Consider the following 7,293-nt stretch of genomic DNA (forward strand, 5'->3'; position numbering starts at 1 on the left):
TGCAGTTCCCTTTTTAAATGGGCTGCTTGGCCCTGATTGGCTGCTCCCTTTAGCCCTTCTCTGATTGGCTGCCTCCCACGCAGCCTACCTAGGGCTCCATTAACTCCTTAGAGCCATTGTGGGGCAGGCACCCTATCACAGAAGGATTCTTATGTATTTGCAGTACTCTGGAAACATAGAGCTTCCAGAATACTGCAAATGACTCCAACATCTTTTTCTTCATGGTTAACAACTAATTTAGGCACCACCATTTTGCATGTATAGTTGAGATTATATTTTGTCATGTGCACTACTTTGCATTTAACATTGATTTTCATCTGCCATTTTGTTGCCAAGTCACCCAGTTTTGTGAGATTCCTGGACCAGTACAAGCCCCTTGGGGGACACCACTATTTGATTCTGTTCTGAAAATGGACCATTTATTCCTATGCTTTATTTCCTATCTTTAAACTGCAGTACCTAGGAATGCTTTCAGGATCATCTAAGGCTCCTTAATTTAATGACAAGTCTTTTGTTATCTTAATCACGCTGGCTCCATTTATAAACAAATTCCCTACCCCAAGGGCAGAAGTTGTTAGCAGCACAGAACTCATCACATTCCACATTCAAGCTCTTACTCCTGGGTACTGGGCCCCCACTATATTTTTTTCAGTGCTTGAGCCACGGAGCAGCCATGGAGTCAGTGCCTATGACTGATAGATAGTCTCATACTAGCTCAGCTTGAGCTAATGCACTAAAAATAGAAGCACAAACATTGCTGCACAGGTGCTTGCTTGGGCTCACACCCAATCTCACCCCTACGGGGCTGGCTAGGCTTGGACTCAGGCAGCTAGCCTGAGCTTCCACCTGTGCAGCTCTGATAAATGAAGAGAGAGAGAGAGTGTCAGTGTGTGTGTAAAGGGAGGGGGGTAGCTCCCTTTGATGGACAGCCATAAAATCCCTCTTGGTAACTGTTCTCTGCTTGCTTTATCTGTAAAGGGTTAAAAGTTCCCCCATGTAAAGAAAAGGAAGGGAGTACCTGACCAAAAGAGCCAATGGAAAGATAAAACTCTTCAAAATTGGGAAAGAAACTTTCCCTTTGTCTGTTCTTTTCTCTGGGCTGCAGGGACGTGGTGCAGCAATGCTGTAAGTAGTTTAAGACAGGTATGATTATAGATTATCAATTCATACCTCAAACCTAGTTATCTGAAGCCTCAGATTTATAAGTAAAATTAGGGAATGTCTAAAAAGACATGATTAGGTTTATTTCTGTTTATTTTTTAAGACTTGTGGACTCCTCTGTAATAACCCTGGATGCTTTTGTTTGCTTGTAATGTTTAAGCTAACCCACAAGAAAGCTATTTTAGGTGCTTAATTTTTGGAATTGCTCTTTTAAAATCTAGCAAAAGCTTACGTTCCAGATGTATTTTCTTCCTTTTTGTTTTTAATAAAATTTACCTTTTATTAAGGACAGGATTGGATTGTTTGGTGTCCTAAGAGGTTTGTGCATGTTGTTTGATTAGCTGGTAGCAATAGCTAATTTCCTTGGTTTTCTTTCTCAGCTCTTCCCCAGATGGCAGGGGGCAAATGGGCTTGAGGGTACCCCACAGGGAGGAATTCCCAAGTGCTCCTTCCTGGGTCCAAGGTTTTTTGCACTTGTGTGGTGGCAGCATTTACCAAGCCAACTGAGAGAAAAGCTGTAACCTTGGGAGTTTAATACAAGCCTGGAGTGGCAACTATTAATTTTTAAAATCCTTGTGAGTGTCCCCCCACCTTCTGTACTCAAAGTGATAGAGTGAGGATTCAGCCTTGACAGCAGCAATATCCATATTACTACTTTTAGCATGTTAGTTCTAGATGAGCTGGTGCAAATCTGTCTACCTACCCTAGCTGCAATGCAGACATATAGTGGAAGGCTTTTTTTCTGCTCTCCAATGAACAGGTGGATGATTTCTACTCTTTGCAACCAGTAGTAGTGTTTTGTTTCCATAAAATCCTGATATAAGCTAAGGGCCAAATATTGCTTTCACTGGAGCTAAAAGGAGCTTTACCATGGACTTTTATTGGAGCAGTATTGAACCCTATCAATGAGCAAAATTCGGCTTTTAATTCTTGTCAGTCTGAAGTAGGTCCCCTGGGTCAATGGGCATTGTTTCAAATCTCAACTGGTGTTATGGAGAGTAGAATTTGGCCCAGTGCCTTTTCAATAATAGCAGCTCTCTCTGTGTTTGTCCATGTTTGATTAGTTGTGAGGGTGTATTTGGTTACCGGACCCCTGTCAGTCACTGGGAAGAAGTAAAGCTGCAGGAGTGTTACACTTTTAGAGATGCAGTGAAATTTGCTACTGGGTGTGGGATTTATTTACAATTCAATGGGAAACTACAGAGTCGTTTCCAAACTAGCATGGCAAGTAGCAGGAAACCAATATATATTCATTCTCGCAGTGGTTGTTTGCTCATATGTCTGCCCTGCCAGCTCTTAGTCACAGTACTCTAGCTGGGATTGGCAATCTTCTATAGCAAGGTCATGGATTTGTCTTGCAGTGTGCCCATTTCCCCTGAATACCCTGTTTAGCCCATCTAGAGCTCATTGTGCATTATTTCCCAAAGCTTCAAATGATCGACAGTAAATACCAAAATCTTGGACCAAAAAGATGATATGAAACAGGCAGTCAAGCACTGACTAGAATTCACACAATTTCAATTATAATTCAGCCCTGCTCCCTAAAGGAGAATTGCTCACTGTCACTGGTCTTTCTTCTGGCGTTCAGTGAATATGACAGGCTGGCAGACTGAACTATTTCCTCCCTCAGAGGGATTCAGAGTTTCTCTTCTGAGTAGACATCTGTGTAATTGGAAACTTGTGCTATTGCCAGTCTCCATATATAAGGAGATATTTTGACATCAGCAATGTTGTTGTAGGTATGATGTAGGTAACCAAATTCCCCCTCCCCCTTATTTGAATACATTAATATTATGAGCATCTTCACTCAGAAGGAGCATGTGCTTTGGAGCTGGAACAAAACACTTAAATATCTTGGGCCAGATTCTCAGCAGCATCCAGTATTTCCTGGGGGAAGCAGAGGGGAAAATGAGCCACAAAGGAGCTGACTGCTGTTACCAGCTCTTGAGGCTGCTTCTATATTGTCCCAAGCCCTAATATATCTTAGAGAAGCTTTGGGGTTGCTACAAACTATACCATTATATGAGCTAAGAATTGTTGGATTGCCATATTGCTTCAGCTACATCTAAGGTCCCCACCTTTCTAATTGCTGGTAACTGGACCTCCAAGGCCATGCCCCTGGCCCCACTTCTTCCCAAGACCCTGCCCCCATCATTTGCTCCTCTTCTCCCATCCCCCTGTCACTCACTGGATCCTCTCCACCTCCCTCCCACCCTAGTTGGGCTTCCTCTGCTCCAGGGCTGGAATGGGAGCTGCTGCAGCCTGAAAAAGAGGTTGCCTGCCAGTAGGATGCAGCCCCGGCTAAGTAGGGGCTGTCACAGGTTAATGATTCAGCACCTTCCCCTACCCCACAGTCATCAGACTTTTGGTGTCTGGTCAGTACATTTGACTGGGAGCTGCTGGGTCCACTTTTTGACTAGACTTTTGACCAGACTTTCTGGTCAAAAAACAGGCACCTGGCAACCCTAAATGGCACTCTTGACATCGAAGCCAAAACCCAGACTATCTGGGTAAAATCCAGATGAATAGTAACCCTAGCTGCATCCCCAGTATATCGCCTATGTTGAGATTGTAAGGGATGGTTCTGTCAGAGAAAGATGCTGGCTCAATGCAAACTGGAGACTCTCCCAAACCATTTTGGGAGATCCATCTGCTTTCTGGCCCGTTTCTATCACCAGAGCAGTGCAAAGTGAATGGATCACAGCAGAGGATCTTGCCTCCTGTGTGTCTCATCCATTTACACATTGAAGCACCTCTATTAAAATTGATGGTTCTTCCTCCACGGACTTGTTGAAATGCCTTTGCTGTGACAGGATTTTCCCCAATATACAAAGCCCTGAAATATTTTTCACATCTGTAGCACAGACTTGAGCTCTTGTATTTTAAACTGGAAGAAGTAACTCTCCCTGACTACCTTCCATTAAAACCCAGTGCGGGACTATTTTTTTTAATCCTGTTCCAATCCCACCCGAAAATACCCACTCCCACCTACTCCTGCACTGTTTCTTACATTTGTATCCCACTCCCACCTGCAAAAACCTTAGATCCCACAAGAGACAAATCCCCCCCCCCCCGCTACTAAAAAAACAAAACACAAAACAGGAAAAGTCAGTTTGTGTTTATATTATATATAGAAATACACACACACACACCCATACATACAGAATTCAGATAATTTTAAACACTAAAGGAGTAAAAGAAATCTTGCTTAAACCATGTAAAATATTTTGACTATTATATAAAAGGAGTCCAATCTCTCTATCTCTTGCTTAAATTTAAGTATTAAAAGTTTTAAAGTGTTTCCCTGCAAATTACTGCAGGTTTTTTTTTGTAAACCCAATCCCACGTGCAACAAAGTACATTTTATTCACTTCCACTATTATAGGTCCTGCAGGATCCCAGTCCCACTGCAGGGTTCTGCCTTCCACCTTAGACTCACTATTCTTTTTAGAGTAACTGAGTCTCTTGAGAAAAACACAGCAGATTCCCCCTGCAAAATACCAGTGGACACAGTGAAAAAGGGAAAGACCCCATACCATTAAATCTTCATGTAGTAATGGTTACTTACACATCTCCCAAGACTGATGTAAGGACTAGCTAGTTTATGCATGCACATCACTTTGAAGATGTACATCTCTATTATGACAATGTCAACAGACAGCTATAAGACAGTGTAGGAAGGCAGATGTTAGTCCTAGAATGTTAAAGGCCCTCTTCCCTATATGAAGGGGTTACCTCAGGTGAATTGGGAACACCTGGATCCATTTAAGTGTTCACTGAGACCTTTTAAAACCAGGAGGGAGAGAGTGAGACAAGCAGCTACCAGGCTAGTAGCAATAGGGATGTTGGCCATTCCAGGAGAGGAGGCAGACAAGCCTGAGTACCTGTTAGAGGAAGGACTGACATCCTAGGGCAAACTACAGGGTGAATCCCAGACCCAGTGAGGAGGTAGGGGAAGGTATCACCCTTTGATTTTGTGTTTATGGGACTATTCCCCTTTTGTTTGGTGGAGGATTACCCTGTAGGCCTACCCAGGAAATAACGCCAAAGGAGCACAGAAGAGGGGAGGACATACGCTGCTCAGAGTGGGGTGGGGCTGATTTACCCCAGGTCTGCCATCACCAGAGGGTGAAGTGCTTGGTCTGGTGAGACTAAGGAGGTGCCTTGCCACAATAGATGACTTTTTAAGATACTTGTGAAAGCTTTAAATAAGACATAGCTATGTTTCCTTCTTCCCCATTCAGAGCTTCCACATGTATGTTTATAAACCCTATGGAAGAGGCCAACTTATAGCCTGGATGAATTTGCTCCAATTTGTCTCATTTAACTTGATTTTTATAAAGCCACATTCTGCCATAACTCACTAAATCCAAGAGGTGCAAGTCAAGATTAGATGTCTCTCTTAAATAGCAGACTTCTTTTCCTACATGACTTTTCATAGCCATCACACCTCCAGATAGCTGCCATGTTCTTTTCACTCTCTCTTTAAAACTCAAGAAGGTTCGAAGCAGGTATATTTGTTTCAGAGGAAGGGAAAGCTAGATCTTGTTAAAAATACAAACCTATTCCTATCAACCACATGCTATTATACTCATGAATGCAAGTACTCACAAATAAGTGCATGGATTTAGGTCTGTTCTTTTCAAGGTACACAGACTAGAAATTCATCCTAGCCCTATGTACGTAAAGCATTCAAGGTCAAGGCTAGAGTTCAGTTCTAAGATGAGGAAAGAGAATCAAAATGCAATTTAAGCTATTTAATTGGTGAGTCCAATGATATCCACAAATAGCTTGTCTACCTCAATCTGAGGCTCGTGAAGCCAACTGTATGTTAGTGAACACTTCGCTTGCAGCAATCACACAGAAATAGGTAGAATTTGTGTCTATTTCCCTCTAAAATGCATGCTGGCTGTACTTTCTTTCAATCTAAGCCTCCAGGGCATGTACTGTAAGAGCTTCTTTTAAGTGAAAGGCTAGATAGGTTTTCCAAATGGTGTAATGGGCTGATTTGCTACTTTAATTCAAACAATTGGGTTTTTTTAAGGGTTTCCCTGACTTCAGAACAAACTCCCATAGAAGATTAACTTTAACCTTCAGTCAAATCAGAACTCTCAGCATTCTAGAGAGAACTCAGCTGAAGACAGACAAACGTTTTCCAGATGATCTGAATAACTTTTCACCCCATGTATGCTATGTCATTTTATTCTGTATTACAGAGATGGAGTATCTATAATATGCAATCGATCTCTTCTTCCCAGAACAGAGCTGCAATCGATTTCCAAAGCATGTGTGTTCTAACTTGTCCTCAGCATTCCTTACATTGTGGTGTTCTTTGTACAGCAAAACAGCCACCAAACAACTAAGACCCACATTTTCCAAAGCAGGCAGAGATTTGGGATGCCTCCATTTTTAGACCAGCTTGGCTTAGTGTACAGGTGCTGAATAGAAATAAGTGAAATTTTTTTGGCAAATATTTATTCCCCTTCCCGCCCCACCCCCCTGAAAAATGGAATTTTGGGTCAGCTGAAACCATTCACAAATTTGAGTTGAATCTAGCAAATAGTTTTGGCCAAATAAATATGGGGTGTGGGGGGAAATATTCCGAAAAATGTTAAAGAAACATTATGACTTCCTGTTTCAAAATGTTTTATTTAAAAGTTTAGCAGAATTTAACTTTTTTTAAAAAGGGTTAAAAGAAACTCCCCAAAACTAAGTTTAGTTTCAGGTCAAATAAAATATTTTATTGGACCCAAAACTAAATTTTCTTAAATTTTTTGTTTTGGCAAGACCAACCAGAAAATTGCTGGTTTTGGCTGATCCAAAATGAAACCTTTTCTGGATACACATTTGGTTTGGCCACCACCCCAAAAAAATAAATTCTTCATCCAGCTCTAGTGTGAATAGAGCACACCAATTACAACTAGAAAGTTATAGACGCTCAGCACTGAAAAATTAGGATCAAAGTTTCTTGAATTGGGCATCCAAAACCAAAGGCACCCAAATCTGTGGCTACTTTTGAAAATGTTAGCATAGAGAAAGCGGCCCATATTTAGGTTAATTAGGCCTCTCTCTACTGAGAGATTTTAAAGAGCAGCTTTGTGTTATTATGAAACAAAGACATAAATGTCCTAT

The sequence above is a fragment of the Gopherus evgoodei genome, chromosome 3 (genome assembly GCF_007399415.2).
Source record: "Gopherus evgoodei ecotype Sinaloan lineage chromosome 3, rGopEvg1_v1.p, whole genome shotgun sequence".
Taxonomy (NCBI): Eukaryota; Metazoa; Chordata; order Testudines; family Testudinidae; genus Gopherus; species Gopherus evgoodei.